Raw genomic sequence first — 17,876 nt, 5'->3', positions numbered from 1 at the left:
ATTAACAAAAGAGACTTGACAAGTTTCCCCTTTCACAGCCACTGTTGCCTCTTTTTTTGCTTGGGAGTTGTTTCTTGATTTGTTTTACTTAACAATATGCACTCTTAATTCGTAACTATTTTATGATAGGTATGGTCTTGTCTGCATTTTCCCCTCACAGACTTCAGTCAAATCTGGGGGCAAATTTTTATGAAGTGGCACCTTCTGAGACCAATGACGGTGGGATATTTTAAAATAAAATGTTCTATTGTATTGAACTGGGTTTACTTCTGTGTATGTGAAAGGACAATCCTTTCTGGTTTAGAAAAGGGGAAGACACAGTAAATGTTTTCATAAGTAATTGAACTTCATTTATCAGGTAGAAATGCACTGCAGCAGTGATATTTACCACATCAGTGATTACAAGACAATTATAAAATCACACCAGCTTATTAAAATTGATGAGAAATGTTATACCTATATGTGATTTGTTGAAAGTATCACTGTAGCTGATAATTTTATACACTATGCAGTGAGTAAAAACAGGAACATTTAAATTCTTCAAAACATTTCTTGCTTGCATTTTTTTTAGTGAGAAATCACAGGAAAGACCCTACAATTAAACTGTGGTTTTCTACTAAAGTCATAGTAACAGAATCACTTAAGATCAAGGCCTTCCCTGAAAATAGTTCTGCATATTTCACATTTCCTTTAACAGTTTTCTAGCAAGAACAGCCATAGTGATATACTTGTCGGGTTTAGACTAAAATTTCAACTTTTAGTGTATGCAATTTTTAATGCATGCATCTATTTAGGTTTACTTAAGAAACTATTAGGCTCTTCCATGATCTTAAATAAACTAAAATTATTTATTACTTCAGGTATGGTTTATTTATAGTCTATTGAAGCTCATAGGAATGTACCTACTGACCTGCACTGGCTTAGTACTTCGGTTAGCAAAGTTTTTGTGGTATTGTAATTGTTAGGGCTTGCTGAATTCAGTGGCCTTGCAGGGGAGAGAGAGGGTGATGCACCTCTGAGTTCCTGATTCAGCTCACAGTGAGTCTGAGCCTGGGAGTCTGCAAATAGGTATAGTGAGTGTACTGAAAAAAAACCCAACATACTGAAATTTGTATTAAAAAGGAAATATTCAAAGCTATTTGTAAAAATATTCTGAGTTATGTTTCTGAGTGCTTAGCCAAAGAGCAAAAATGCTAGCAGTATCACTAGCCAAGTGTGCAATATTAAAATTTGGAATAATTTTAATTACTCAGGATGTTTATATGACAATATTGTACAAATTTAAGTAACTAGCAAATTGAAGGAAATTGTAGCTTGTTCTTAAAATTTAAAAAGCAGGAGCAGCAGCTAAACTAAATAAATTATTCTTCATGAGATGTCTACTCAGATCTAACATGTAGCTAATTCAATTTTCATACCAAATTAAATAAGTTAGCTAGAGAAATTAACATAGTTCAGGAAAAGGAGGAAATGATGCTATCTAATAGTTTCCTTTCAAATGTGGTTAAACTTGTTGCTCACCTAAGAGTTATAAAGGTGACACCTTGTGGCTATAAAGAATATTGCTCCAGTATTAGCCCCCGAAAGGGTTTTTCAGACTTCCTTTTCTAGAATACAAATAGAGCAACGTTCTAATTGAATCACAGATTTGGCTAGTAATCTTCCACTCTGAAAGATATCAATTATGCATCATATTAATACCATTGTAGATTCAAAGTGTCTTAATTTTTAAATGTTACACAATCTTCACTTTGAGGTTTTTTTAACCTTTCTCTGGTGCTTTTTAAATAATTATGCATCTTTACGGTACTAAGAGGATTAAAACACTGCTCCTGAGTTTCAGCTGAATGTTACACTTGCTCTTGATGTAGATGAACACACAAAGCACAGAAAATCTGAGAATCAGATTGATTGCATCTTCTCTGTACAGATCCCATGTGCATAAATATGCCCCTCAAAGACAATACGGAGCACAGATCATGTAACTACATCTGCAACACACCCATGGGCTAGACAGGCTGTATGCCTGCCACCTTCCTTTTATGTCTATGAACAGTCATTGCAGTGGCTAAAAGTTCAGTGGTCTTAAATGATGTTGGGAAAATGGGTAGCCAAAATATTGCATGTTTAAAGGTGCTCTCCTAGCAGATTATCACAGCTTGATCGTCACAGCTGCACAGTGCTTAGCCTGAATGGATGAGGTCTCTGGTTCTGATATGAGTCAGTGCCTTCTTTTTTTTTTTTTTGCAAAACATGGTCATAACTTATTTAGTAACCTAATTTAGTAAGAAATCTAATTCTCCATCCTTCTCGTCATTCTAGTTTTCAGTCCAGCTTTAGCAACAATGATGCTTACTACTGATAAACCTACATGTAAACTATTATCCCCTCACTTGGCATCAACTCACAGCATGCCCTTCTTGGTCTTGCACAGCCTGCAATTAGAATAGCCTCTTCCAAACACCAACTATTCAATTAATTTTGCATGTTGGCAGGAGTGACCATGTAAACTGGAAGTAAAGGAGTGTTTTATTCCCTCCAGTCTTCGCAGTGTGCTTAAATGATATGTTGACATTATGTTTACTATTAGATGTATGTTCGCTGCAATGAATAATTTATAAGAGGTATGAACGAAGAAGCATGTTCCAACTGCCTTCTCCTCATTAGGCTCAGAGATTAAAGAAGTTGAGAGTTAGTAGGGTAAAAAAAAACAAACAAACAAATAGATAATGGATTTCCCTAAGTAGGTGGCTAGACATCAGCCAAAAAAGTATTAATACTGGTGAAAGGAGTAGTTAAAATAATTCCATTTTAATGAAAGGGTTCATTCAGGAAACAACACAGAAGAATCTGAGATATTGCATGAGATCAAGAAATTTATTAAAGGAGTAACTAAAATGTGAGAGAATGATAATTATGGTTCTTCCCTTTGTTTCACTGGGAGAAAAGGTGAAAAATAAAGGTGATGATAAGAACACTGTAACAACCTACAGAAGAAGTAAGACAGAAACAGATAAAGAAAAATCTTTTAAGGTTAATATAATTTTACGAAAGGATCAATAAGAATTTTATTTAAACCTGAGGATTTTCCATGGTACTCCAGTGCCACATCTAGTTCTAATAAATGATTTTGTAGTTCTGTTTGAGAAACATTATCAGGAATTTTTATGTTGCAGCATTACATAGATAGTAGAATTAATAATGCTATCATAGGTACTGATGACCATTCTAGCAGAATTCAACATTAAATATCACTCAATGCAATGAGTGGACAGCATCACAGGATTATCTGAATATGTAAATTCAGATATAAATATATATCTGAATATATATTTATTATTATAAATATATATATTTATATATAAATATATATTCATTTATATATATTATAAATTATATATTTATATAAATATAAATGAATTACAGTGGAACAGTAAAATGAAGGAAGATCTTTAAATCTGTGACACATAAAAATTATGGTGGTAAAAATTTGCAAGGTAGTCAATTGCATGTATGGTCACATGAGAAAGATCAGCTTACTCTTCTTTCAGTGAGGGATCAGGTGGGTACAAAGACCTCTGCAGGTGGTTACTGTGGAGAGCTGACATGCTGGACTTCAGTGGATAATTTACACTATTAATACACCCATTCAATGAGGTTCTCAATTTCAAAAGGCAGTCTTTCATTCACCAGGGGAACTAATTAGTAGAATCAACTAGTTAAAGAAGCTGTACAAGACTGAAAAATTGAAAAAAGCTAGGAGGAGTCAGCTCTCAAGCAATAGCGCTGTGGAGACATTCAGACATTCAGGCTGATGGCAAAGGAGAAGAGACCAAGTTATGTTTCCTTTATCTGAGGCCTGCTGGGGAATCTTAAACTGTTTGTTTCATACTGTAAGAATGGCCTCCATCCTCTGCTCTTGAATGCACGTATTATCATATTGAACTTTTCCTTCATTAGTTAAATCTGCCTTCCTTGTTCATTCATTGAGTTAATAAATTTATCAGCTCTTTTGTAGCCAGCAATTAAGCCCCACAGAGCTGCTCACTCACTGCCCCTGCACTGGGATGAGGGAGACAATCAGAAGAGTAAAATTGAGAAAACTCATGGGTTGAGCTTGCAGGCAGTCTAATAGGTAAAGCAAAAGCTGCTCACACAAGCAAACGAAAACAAGGAATTTGTTCACTACTTCCCATAAGCAGTCAGGTGTTCACCCTTCTGCAGGAAAGCAGGGTTCCATCAAGCATAAGGGTTACTTCCAGAAGACAAATGCCATCACTCTGAACATCTCACCATTCCTCCTTTTTACCCCACCTTTATATGCTGTGCATGACACCATATGTATGGGATATTGCTTGGGTTGGGGTCAGCTGTCCTGGCTGTGTCCCCTCCCAGCTTCTTGTGCACACCTGTCCTATTCTCTGATGGTGTGGGTGAGGAGCAGAAAAGGCCTTGGCACTGTATAAGCACTGTTCAGCAATAACTAAAACATGCCCCTGTTGTCAACATTGTTTGCAGCACGAATCCAAAACATAGCCCAGACAAGATACTATGAAGAAGAAAAATATCCTGGCTAAAACCAGCACATCAGCATTGTCTGAATTATTTTTCTCCTCAGCTCTGTAAGAATACGCATAAATTTAAAACCAGTCCCAGAAAAGTGTGATGAAAGAAAAATAGGCAATTGGTGATATTCCCCCTTTATGGTGAATATTGAGATCTATCTGGTACTCAGCTGTTAATCCCATTAGTATGTGCCTTCATGATTTTTCATCAACTGAATTTATAATGTCATAAAAACTATACCAACTTAATTTGAAAAGATCTGTTTTCCATGTATCCATGTTGATTAGCAGTGATTATATTATCCTTCTTTAGTTGTTTATTACTTGAATACCATATCAAGCTTTATATAATTATAACAATCTCTTAATAGTGGCAGCACGAGACCTTTCACTGATGACATTTTGAGTATTTTTCCCATGATAATGCAAGGTGGATTTTTTCCCTCTAAATATTCCAGATAGATGTTTAAATATGTATTTATCCCATTCACTACAAAGTTATGATTGTGTGAACATAATAATGAACTGAATAATACCATCTCATGTTTTATTTGGTGAGAGATTTGACCAAAATGCTCAGAATCACTTTAGTCTGAGTTGTCACTTCCCTGGAAACTTGGGGCTTTTCATATTTAGAAATCTTTCTACAAGATTTCAGTATATTAAATATTTTTTTCCTAACAAAGGAATGCATTCCAGGCCTTATCCTTTATTCCTGAGGATTCCTGCATTGTTGCATTGAAAGTTCCAATCTGAAAGAGCTAATGACTAGACTCGATGTAGCGTTTATCCAAGCACAAATCACATAAGGAACAAGAGCCTCACTTACCACAAGGACTATGACTCAAACTGACCCTTCATTAATGTTTTTCAGGTAGGCCTCCCAGAAAATGCAACTGCCCTTAAAGCAGGGCTTAAGAGGAGGATGTGGGACAGGGGGAATCTTGGTTACCTATCATCTCCTTCTGTCTTTTTTTTAAAGAATGTAAGGATTATTATACTTTCACTGTGGGACTTCAAACATAGTTTAATGTCTTCATGTATTCAGTAGCAGGAATGAACTTTTAAAGAATTTATTTTATTTGTCAAAAAATTGTCAGGTCCTGGGTATATTGTGCCTACACGGTATAGTTCAGTGAAGATAGTTGCATCAGCCAAATGTTTAAAAACAAGAATTACCTATATTTTCACGCCTAAGGTAGATAGGAAAATATTTTTTTATATCTCTTTGTAAGCAGACATCCATTTCTGGCATTCAAAATACCAAAAGCACACCTGTGTAAATAACAGTGAAGAACAAATTAATACATGAACGAGCAAAGTCAACTGGACGTTTTTACCCTCTGTGTATTTACTGGGATTATGTCCAGCAACAGTATTGTTTTGTTTCCAATTAGTAAAATAGTTTGCAATAGCCTAGGTCCTCAGATGACTGCAGAACTGATACTGAATTGCATTTATATGTCTGCTTCTGATTCTGTTTTGCTATGTTTTGATTTTAATGAAATAAGAAGAAACCTTTGAACACGATGGAAAATTGGCATCTATAGGATAAATGAAAATTCTTTCATTTTCTCCAAAAGTTTGGAGACTCTAATCAGAATATTGAATTGAATATTCTAATATTCAATTCAATATAATTGAATTGACTGACTCTAATCAGTCAATTGAATTGAAAACTCTAATAATTGAATAACTGACTCTAATCAGAATATTGAATTGAATACTTCTCTTTACCTAAGATACACATGATTTATAAGATCTGAAAGGCAAAAAATAAATGTGAAACATTCAAAAGTAAGCCTATAGACTGATGTCCCCTGACTTTTTTGAAAATAATATCTGAATTTACTTGAATATGTATCAGCTTGTTGGGAACTTTGCCTCTCCTTGTAGAATACTTTCTTCTTTTTTTGAAGAATAACAACAGAAGTTTGGGCTAAAGGTGAGAAACAATGTGAATGCTCTAAGGTAATGATGCTTAATGATTTTGAACTGAGAATGACATAAATTCATGTTTTAATGGCTAATCTTCTTTGATCTTCAAAGATTACCTATGGTATCATAGGAAATTAAGTTGATAGCTAAGTTTCTCACATAAAAAGGCAAAATTTCTGTTTGGTTTTAGAAGCAAAAGACCTGCAATTGCATGTAGGAAGCAAATTGTAGAACATGTCACAAAATAAAAGGGATGTGGACTAGATCTTTAGCTACTAGTGGAGCAGTGATTGATATATGCTAGGGACATTGTCCTAGATAAAAAAAACCTATATATAAATCTGATAACTGAGTGGGTTTGTATTCTCTCAAATATAATTTTGAAAGTATTTATTTTTCATGTGTTTGTGTTCAGAAGATGGCGGGAAGCATGCTAGTTTTTCTAAATTCTGAATCCAGAGCAGCACATATATCTCCGATGATTCAAAAACGGAAAATTCAAAAGTCTATACCTGCTAGAATATTTTGTATAGAAAAAGAGCTATGTAGGATTTAACACATTATTTTTCTTGGTTTTTCCTTACAAAACTTCTAAAGGGAAAATGATTGCTAGGAAAAAAGAAAATTTTGAATTTCTACAATGGCTGTTAAAATCCAATACTTCAAGCTGAAGACTTATTGATCTTCATGTGTTGTCAATGAATAACCCATGAAGCATCTTGAATCATTCTTCTTATGTACCTTGAACATCCCTTCTGTAGGGTTGCAGAATTTGGTATACAGGTTTCATTCCCATACCAATTGTTTGGACACTGTATAAAGATGCAAGGCAGCTGCTGCTGAGTCACAGTGGTTCATGCATCTTATTAAATTTAACCAGAGTATAAAGCGAGTTGAACTGGGCAAGTGACAGTACCATGCCATGGAACAATATCTGTATGTCAATGATGATGTAAAACTTTCCTGTGTGAAGGATGGCTTTTAGGGTGTATCACTCTTAAGAAGTAGCAGAAGGTTGAGCTGCTCAGTGAATATTTTCCAATGGCAATGTTGGCATCCAGACTTAACGGGACAGTGCTGAGAGATTAGGAGTGTTAAAAATTGAAATATTCTGTGTTAGTACTACAGTGGGTAATCAGTTCTCCAGACACAGGGTTTTTTTATACCCTTAAATAGCAGTGGTAGGAAGTTAAGAGCAACATTGTAGGAAGAGATACTGTACATGGACAGGACTGCCATCTGGAGAAGCCTTTTTCACTTCAGTTTCTTTAAAGATGCTGTGTTTTCAAAGAGAAAATTTCAGGACAAAGGAATTTCAGAGGTACCACAGTTGTACTCTACAGCAGTGTCATACGACAACCTGCTTGCAGTTGTCAGCCATGTAAACATGTATATCTAAACAAAGCTTTCAGTTTTTAGGTATACATAGTTTTTGAGACTGGCTTGAACAAGAGAATTTGAAAATATGCTAAATAAGGCTGAAATCACTGCTACCGCCTGAAAAGAAGAAGAACTATACTTGCTCATGGAATTTTCCATAAAGCAGGTTCTTTTTTCATGAGAAGAAAACTTATTACCCTAACTGTTTTGCTAATTTCTCTCAAAAGAGAAGATTTTTTTGAATTGTTCAGAATAAAAATGCAATAGAATTGCTTGCCCAAGAAAATATTTGAAATGTGAAAAGCTTCCTTTCAACATTCAAGAATTAAAATAGCCATAAAAATTATTTAAATTCTTATGCCTAATCAGCTTTTCCCCCATTCTTAAAATGTTGTATTTAGATTTCTTTTGCCCAAATATGACACTTGTGCATTGAATTCCATCATACTTTTCTAAGTTTGGTTTTTTTTTTATTATTTTGATGTTAGGCTTATAACCTTTCCTGTCTTGGTGCTATGTATTGTTTTTAGAGTGCACTCTTTATTATGTATTTTATAACATACACAGAAGTGTTTAATAGAATTTGCTCCTTGATTGTTTTCTCCTCTTTCTCCCTGTCACATTCAATTTGCTTTTCCATCTTAATTTGTATTTATGCTCCTTTAGTTTCCTTCTTGCCTTAGGGATGTTTTCCAAGTTGATTATTACCCCTTAGGCAGCTCCTTTTCTCCTGGGGACTCTCATTCTCTTTTTCTGAGCCTTCCTAATCATGAACTGACTGGCTAGCTTTACATTAGCACTCTACAGTGGATGCTTCTTGCTCCACTTTTTTTAATTGCAGTTATTTTTTTATGTGATGTACTTAGTGTCCCTCTGGTCTAATTTGGCAGTGGCCATAACCTGTTGCTCCAGGAAAGAATGGCTATGGCATGCTGTGATGACATATTTTCCTAACACAAAGCTGTTAGCGGTACATCTTACGATCTGAAGTATGGCCTAGCCACATTCTAGGGTATTTTATTTTGCCTTACTGTAACTCTTGATGATGTTCTTATTCATGCGGACATCTCAGGCCTGTGGAGCTTCACTGTTGTTTCTGGTAGAGTCCTATTGTGGCAATTAAAGTTCAGGAGGGTTTTTTTCACTTTTTTCCATCTTCCCCTTGCCAAAAATTATCTGTCCTAAAATGCTCCCTTCTTACTTTACAATATTCATTACTTTAAAAGTCTACTAGTTCTTTGTACTTAATTTAATCTTCTTACATTTTTTTCAATCTTTAAAAACTTCAGACTAATATTCTATATAATATTTTTAATAGAGCTCTTGCTCACCTATTTTTAGGTGACAGAATGCTCATTTGCTGAATAAGTCTTCACATCCCAGATACATTTGTTTATCATTGTCCTGGACTAACATCATAAATTTATGGGCTGAGTTTTAAAAAAAATCTTAAAAGCTATCAGTAGAAGGATAAGGTAGAGCTAAATACCATCTGCAAAACCTGGCCTCAGATTTTAACGCTGCAGTTCTGAGGCTAGTACAGATAGAGGATTTCAAATTAATTTCTGAGATGCAAACAAGAATTAGTAGAAATTAGCTCCTTTTTTTTTTTTTTTATGTTAAATATGGAAATTTAGCTCAGCCAAGCCATATAGAAACATCTAGTGAGCTTTGTGGGCTTTTGAAGAAGATAATTTCCATTCGTGACCAGAATGATGAACACACAAATAAGTTGTTAAAATGTTTCTGTAATTCAGAAATAGTTGACAGAAATGGATCAGTTCTCACAGAAAAGAACTGAGTGACCTAATCTAAATGGGGTCATGTTTCAGCCAAAGGATGAATGCTCCTGTCCCTTTGAATGTACCACTAATAATATTTTTGTTTTCTGCTCAAGTTTTTACACAAAACTGCTATGGTTAGCTCTTAAACAGAGCTTTTGTATCTTTTACACTAGGGTCTGGTGTGGCCCTGGCCCAGGTAAGCAGAGATAACAAAAGGTTTGCAAGTAAATACTGACGATCCAATGAAGAAAGCATTAAAGGAAAAGGTGAAATTGCAATCATGGTATCTATACCATCAGTTTCTTGTTGATCTACTTGTTGATCTATATTAGTTCAAATGAATCTTACTGGCAAAGAGCAATGGAAGCATAAACAGCTACACAGTGGGAAACTAAAATATGCACATGAAATGTGCCCCAGCCTGTTCAGAATAAAGTGAAAATGTTTAGCTACTTTGAATTTAAACTATGGAAAAAAACATGAGTATAAAAGCAAATGTTATCTCCAGAAACTTGTAACTGAAACATTTCCCCATTCCTCCTTTCCCTTTCCTTCCCCCCTCACACTTCATAGGGCAATTGATTAAAAATCTGCCCTTTTTCCAAGTTTCTGTTCCTTTTTTTCTGCAGAGGTAAACTTTAAATTGAGATGGAAATACAAACTGTTGCATAGAGAATCACAATGTTACTACTATTTGAGTGAACTACGTATGCTAATCTATAAATTAGAAAATAAAGAAGCTATTTTGTATAAACCAGATTTTTCTGTCAGTTAAAAGAAGGAAGGGGTAAAAATAATACCCCAGCTAAATCTATTAAACATGAAATGGCTAGAATAGCTTTAATAAGATCATTAAAATTAATATGAACATTTAAATGGGACAGAGTGGCTGTCATAAATTATTTAGGAAAAGAAATTATGGTGTTCAAGAAAGCATGCATTTAAAAAAAAAGCACCAGCAAAATTTTAACCAGTAGCTAATTTCCATTTGACCCTGAATTACTAGTTTTATCTTTTTGGGGTTTCATAACAAAATCAGTTACAATAAACACACCCTGTATTACAGCACTGCGAATTACTTAACTTTATTACATTGTGTAGCCATGGTTACCAGTCACTGAGAAAGAAAAGAGACAAGGACTTGACAGCAATTTATTGTCAGCCAGGAAACCATATATCAGACTAATTTTATACCTTTTTAGACATGAACTGAGGCTATTAGCTGCTTGTGAGGTTTACATGTGTGTATGTGTGTCTGTGTGTGTAGGCAGTGTGTAATGTGACAAAGAGTGGCAGAAGCCTGCTCGAAAGATGAGGTGGATTGAGCAAATCATATAAAGGGTATGTTGATAATTCCTATCCAGTCTATGTCTGTCTGTACAATCTAGGAACATAAAAATTGGCAGAGAATTCCTCTCGTGACTACAGCTCCCCACTCTTGAAGACTGCTTTATAAAACCTTTCATGAACTTTAGAAACTGCATTTTAAACTGCTTTAGGTACTTTCACTATGCTGCAGAGGAGGTCTGCTCAGCCTCTTCTAGGCTGGCATCAACAGTTTCCTGCCTCTCTGAGAAATATTTTCTCAGTATATACTGGGGCTGTATTTACATTTGGCATGTCAATGATGCCAAAAATGTCATGCTCTTGATTAAAACTCACAATACTTACACATTTTTGCAATGAATGAATCAAAAAAACTGCCAAGCAAAGCCTAAGGGTAGAATAAATTGAGTAGAAATGATTCAGTAAACCCCCCATAGCTTTGCTGACATTGTGTGCTGAGTCAGTGAAGAAGAACTTGTGCCCTTGTTTTGTTCTAAACCAATTAGTTCTATGCACAGCTCTTGGTAGCCTTTGCTTCTGGAAGATTTCAGAAGACAGCCACCTAGCTAAAAAAAAAAACCCAAATAATAAAATAACAGAAGGCTTTTACAGTTTTATTTGCACACGGACAAAAGTCTAAGACTTTAAGACTTTAAGAAGTTTCTGTGTGTGAAAACAAAGAGATGAGCTAAAGTATTCTTGCAACCATTTGGTTTTATAAGTATTGTAAAATCTGTTATTGTAGCAGCTTAATCTAATGCTTGACAGACGTTCTCAGGAAAACTCCCAGACATTTTCTAGCTACTTCTGTTCTCTAAAGAATGACATTTCATCAAAATTCCATGATAAAAAAACAAGTGAGAACATAAATTGGCTATCTCCATTAGTAATTATTTAACTACCCTAAAAAATTTTCTAGTTTTTAAGAATGTTTGGAAGTATATGAAACAGTTAACTCTTCTGATACTGTTACATGAGTTTCTTTAGTACAGCATAATCTCCTCTTTCTTTCTAGAAACAAAATACTCCAAATATTTTTAAACATTTGATTCTATACCACCTCAAGCTTTCTTTTATTCCTTTTCTTAATTCCACAGGCACAGACAAAGCATTATTGTTAACACTTGGAAAGAAAGCATTCCTGTTTTCGATTGCAAAACATCTGCATCTTTATTTTGCATCCCTTCATTTCAAAGGACTCTGAATCAGGATAATTCATTAAGGAATTTCTCTCCCATTGTCTTACTGAAGTGACTTATACGTTGATTTCAGGTTTGAAAATACCAGCAATATATTTCTGTAGAAGCTCTTTTGCGACATCTGCTGGCCACACTGGCACTTGCAGTATAAAGCTGGCATGCAATAATAGTAATATAATAATTAACCTTAATGATTAATAAAATAATAACAGTAATAATACCATCATTATTATCATCATCCAGGTTGGTATCCTTTCAGTTCTATTAAGTTCTTTTTCAGCTTCTGTTATATAATTAGTCTGCTAGGGCCATAATCTGAACAAAGGCCAAAATTAAAATGGGTGATCACACTCCTGGAAGTTATACAATCAAAATTTGACTCCTAAGTTGAGTGCAGTGATGATAAAAGTTATGTATGGATTTTAAAGTAGTTTAACAAATTGAAAATCCACCTGGGTTTTGGTTTGTTTTTTTTTTGTGTTTTTTTTTTTTTTTAAATATATTCTTTATATTGGAAGCTACAGCACAAAAAGCCATAAAGTGAACAATGATGTGGTAAGTGCTCAAAGGACAAAAAAGCTCTGTGAGATCTAGGCATGTAAGATGCCACATACACAGACACACGGCTTTGGAAAATCTTCCATCAAGGCAATATACCCACTGTGACGTAAAGAATTTATATATGCAACAGGGAGTTCAAAAGCATATTTTTTTTTCAAATACTAAGAATAGGATTATAATCGTAATAGCAAAGGATTAGATTCTAGGTAAGTACAAAGCCTTACACTTGCATACTGTATTATAGAGTCATTTTTCTTATATTTATGACACTTTCACTGTTCAGGGAGAAATGATAAAACACAGACTCTGCTTTTCTATTCTTGTAGCTTTGCTATGATTTATTACAATATTACAGAAGATTACCAATTCAGAATAAGTCTTTTATTAATAGTATATGAGAAAACTGTTTTCTCATCAGTCTAACAATGTGAGCTCTTCAAATTGATGGATTATAAAATACTTCTTATTACAATAAATAATTAATATAATAATAGAAACATTAAGGCAATGATTTTCAATTTATCAGAATCTTGTAATGATACAGGCTGTTCCAAAAAGTGAGTTGGTGAGTTGGGTATTTAGGAAGTGGACTGTTTTAGGAATTTATTTTTTACTGTAGATTATGTTGTCAAGGCTGAGAAAGACTGTTAAGTGTTTCCTGGGAGAAAAGTAAATACAATAGGAAATTAGGAATCAACCTTAAAGTTGCTCTTTCTGTTCCAGTTTTTATCTACTAATAATTCTTATCTTAATCATATTAATAATTCTTCTGAGGGAAAAATATGTCTATACACAACACAATGTGCTATTAATATTAATATAGCTCAAGCTGTATGATACAATTCAACTCCATTTCATATCAGCTGAAATAAGTGTCTGTGTGCTTTTCCAAATGTCTGCACTATCTAGAATTATTATGCAACCTCCTAAGTATATTTTCAGAGCATCACACAAGGACCTCATTTCCACTGACACATTAATAATGCCTGCATAATTAATGGATAGGCAGAGTCATTTGAGAAAATATTCTATCATCTTCATGAAAAAGAAGACTGACGGAGTTTCAGAACAGCCTAATCCCTGGAAGACAGTATTCAGACATATCTTCAGTCCCCTCTGCTGCTTAGAACCAGTGGAATTGCAAATAATGCATTGCTTTGGTTGACATCTTTTCTGTGATTCATCAGAGATGCTCAAGGACTTTCTGTTGTGTCTTTGGGTAATGCGTAGAGATTGTATGGAAAGGAAGGAATGATTTCAACTGGGTTATTTTACAGGTTTAGTTCACTGCACTTAAGACCAGCTAACTGAATTGAGCTGTTGAGAAGAGCTGAAAGGAGCCTCTACCGAGCCCCCTCCCCCCTGCAAAATCTCTGTATGTGAGCTCCCTTCCACTTCACTTGGGAGCAGCTTTTCAGCTGAGACTCTTGTGTTTGAAGACGACTTTGCTACAGATAGTTATTTCTATGAAAATAGTATTTCTCCCAGGACTACTGAAAAGATAACTCCTTTTCGCAAGGGGCTTGAATGGGATATTCATCAAGTTCCATCTTTTTTTTTTTATTAAACCTGTCTGTGTATTCAACAGCTTACTGATCCTGCCTATTTCAATAAATAAAGAGGATCTGTATTTTAAATGTGAATGTGCAGAGTTTGCTTCATACCTTCATACCTTCATCAGCCTCAGATACAGTTGGCAACCCATCCAGTAACAGTGTTGCAAAAGGAATATAAGTTCTTCCTGTCTTTTCTGCTTAACTGTTCAGTATTTAAAATAATTAGCTTCTGTATTCAGATAGCCAAATTATAGTTGTACAGGTGATTTCTTTATAAGCAACTGGCTTCCTATCTTGGCTCCTTTTCTGTCCATTTGCCTTCACCGTTTAGCAGAAATATGCAGCATCAACTTTTATTTAGTGGTAGAAAACATACCCATTCTAAACAATAAAGCAAAGTCCCATACAGACTGCATTCTTTCCTACATTTTTCTTGCAGTTCAGTGAGTCTAAATCTCACTGAGGGAACCCTTTAGGAGTTCAATTAGGAGACAATATTTGATTGAATGAAAAGCTAATGACAGCTTTGATGCTAGATAAGAAATCAGATTTTCCACAGCAATAATTCAGTCATATCAGCCTGTGGCTGACATTTTCTGTTTGGATTTCTTATTTAGTCAGATATCTTCCTTCCATATGGCTTGAGAGTGACCTCAGTTGACTCAGTCCCTCTGCTCCTCAATTTTTGACACAGTCTCTTTGGATTGTGCTACAGCCTGATTTTAGTTTACTTTAGCCATATAGAAGTACATTTTGGGGTCTCATTGCTGCTGATGTCATTGTTCTGTTGCACAGAAAGCTGAATTTTGGTCTGAAACCTGTTTTGTTAACAGCCTATGAATTTTAGAGGGGGAAGACTCTCTTCTCTGACAGAAAAAAATTGGAACAAAAAATGTATCTGTATATAAAACTCTTGATTGAGAGCTAACATGAAGGGAAACCCTCCATATTCCCTCCTCCTGTCAGGAGTCCCTGAGGTCAGGGAGACCTAGACTAGGAGGTTGCTTCTGTGGACATCTGTAGAGCAAAAGAAACAAAGTGGGCAGGCATAAGCTTATTTATTTTGCATGCGTAGTTTATGCATTTTTTTTGTTGTTGTTGTTATAACATGCATTTTAAACATGCTTTTCTTTTAAAATACTTTTGTGAGCTGAGAAAGTGCATGCTCAATGCTGGCCATACTCTTACAGGAGACGACATAAAAGTGGGAACAAAAGCTGTGAAGGTTACCTAGAGCAGCTAGGAGGGAAGGCCCCAGCACAAGGCAGAACTGGTGGGAGAGAAAAGGAGGGAGGAAGGAAAGCATTCAGCCAGCTCAACTTTGCTGGACCACAGCAAGGCTAGGTACTAGTTTCAGACTGTGAAAGTTACGGCAAGAACAGAAAAATAACCAGCAGGCCTAAAATTTATCTCCTCAGAGAAGAACAACGCGAGTTGTTATATTAAGAATTGTTGTTAATTTTTTTAATCTACCTTATTAGTTTTTTCTAAATCTTTAATAAAATGCATGGTTTATTTACTCACTTAATTAGTGTTTGCTGATAATAAAAATGAGCTTTTATTGTGAACAAGTTTAGGATAATTTTAGTATGTAAAAAATAATCACAAATTCCTAAGAAGAGAAGGCTGAATGCAATTTTTCCCATTGTATAGATGATACTGAAATGCACACAGTTCTTGCTGCTTTGCACTAGTGTTAATGATAGTGCACAATGGGGTATCCAGGTCTTTAGAGACAGCTTTTAGTTTTCAGAGGTGTTTTATTAACTTATTTTTCAGTAGGAGAAATAGAGGCATACGGTTTTGTTACACACGGAGGCCATCTTGTGGCAAAATGTTGGTAGTCTTATTAAAATACTTTTAATTTAGATGGAGAAATGAATTCAAATTTGTTGCAATATTTCCATTATTATTTGTAGTACCATCATAAACTGGGGCATGATCAAAATATACGTACATTCTGACAATATCTGCTGAGCCTGCAGAGGAATATTAATTCCTAAAGAGAAAGCACTAATGCCGAAATGTGTTAGGCCAATGAGAAATGTGTGATAATGTTTTTTGCTAATAAGAAGCCAATTTACATTTATAAAGCATCTTTATTTAAAGAAAACTGCAAATGAAAGGATGATTATGTCACAGGAAAGGGGTTAAATTCCTCATATATTCTGTCTCACAATTAAAATTTGATAATCTAATAGAATAAGACATACTGACTAGATGAATCAAACTAATTAATACTATTGATATTTATCTTTTCTTTTGCACTGCAATTTTCTCATTAGTGATTTGGAAGTGTTGCAAATATATGACCTCTGAAAATAAAATATCCAGGCTAACAATATCACAATTAAGATTTGTCAGCAGGACATAGAGAGGTTCTAAACAGCCTAAATACTAATAAAGTTTAGATTAATAATTTTTAGATTTAGATTAAAAATTACAGATTAGATTCTATTATTAAAGTGGTGGTGGTTGGTTTGAAAGAGGAAAACAATTAGTGCATTGAATCCAGAAGAAAAACAGTGCCTAAATAATAAGTATGCACAGGTGGACTTGAAGAAAGAGCTGCATCTATTGCACATTGTTGGAGTGGTAGGGAAATTGCACAGCTGTGACAGCCTGTGTAATTACAAACTGGTATGTGTGAATACCAAGCAGTGAGCTTTCCCCCAGAAATGCGTGATTCATTGCATCTTGCCAGCTACTTTGAGCCTTTAACAGAAAAGTCATAGTTTAGCATTTAGAGAAATTTTTGGCGTGTTGTATTGGATTGCAATATAGCAGCAAGTAACAGAAGGCCATATATTGGCATATAATTTCAGTAGAAACATGGTTATGAAAGTTCAACTCTACTATTGCTCTGACTTCTAAACATCAAGTTAGTCTTATTAACATTCTGGAAAGAAATGAGTGTTTATAGTTTAAAATACATGCCCAAGGAATGGCACCAATACACCTGGTTTACTCTCTGTACCTGCAGTACAAAAGCTCAGTGTGATAAATAAAATTTCAAAGCAATACATTTTAAAATTTCTATGAAGAAATACTCCTTTTTCCAAATTATAAAAAAAAAAAAAACAAACACATTACCATGAGAGATAGAAGTGAGACAACAAACCCAGTATATCCTGGAAACAGATCAGATATTCACATGTCGCAACACTGAAATCTGCTATGACATTCACAAGGATAATCAGCATTCACTGAGAATACAAAAGTCAGAATTCATTAATAACAAACCTGAAAGTAAGAATATTCTTACTGCCTGAGCATTATAATGTTTTATTATGCTTTCATTTGCTATTTTTACTGGATGCAGTGTAATCCATATATCATTAAGTGATTGGTAAGATTTTGATTAGGCAGAGCAAATAATTTCTAGTGTTTAAAGTATGTGGAAATATAATTCTGTGTTAATTATGGTATGCGCAAACAATTGAAGTCCTTAGAAATCTATACAGACCAGTCTATATAATTCTTCACAGCTATATTTTCACCCTCTCACTATGCTACGGAAGAAATGTTCACTTTTAGCAAGCAAGGACATTGCTATTACACTTTGCT

The 17,876-nt window shown here is 34.6% G+C and overlaps 1 long non-coding RNA gene across 1 annotated transcript in view; it reads left to right on the top strand.

The window, feature by feature from the left end:
• Positions 1-17,876, top strand: part of LOC133278334 (uncharacterized) — a 440,517-nt gene that overhangs the window by 19,708 nt on the left and 402,933 nt on the right. The gene's annotated exons all lie outside the window — the stretch shown is intronic.

The sequence above is a fragment of the Pezoporus flaviventris genome, unplaced genomic scaffold (genome assembly GCF_033815535.1).
Source record: "Pezoporus flaviventris isolate CSIRO_AGI_PZ_B2104156 unplaced genomic scaffold, CSIRO_AGI_Pfla_v1 ptg000002l, whole genome shotgun sequence".
Taxonomy (NCBI): domain Eukaryota; kingdom Metazoa; phylum Chordata; class Aves; order Psittaciformes; family Psittacidae; genus Pezoporus; species Pezoporus flaviventris.
Note: the sequence above shows the minus strand (reverse complement) of the source record. Positions and strands in the feature narration are given on the sequence as shown.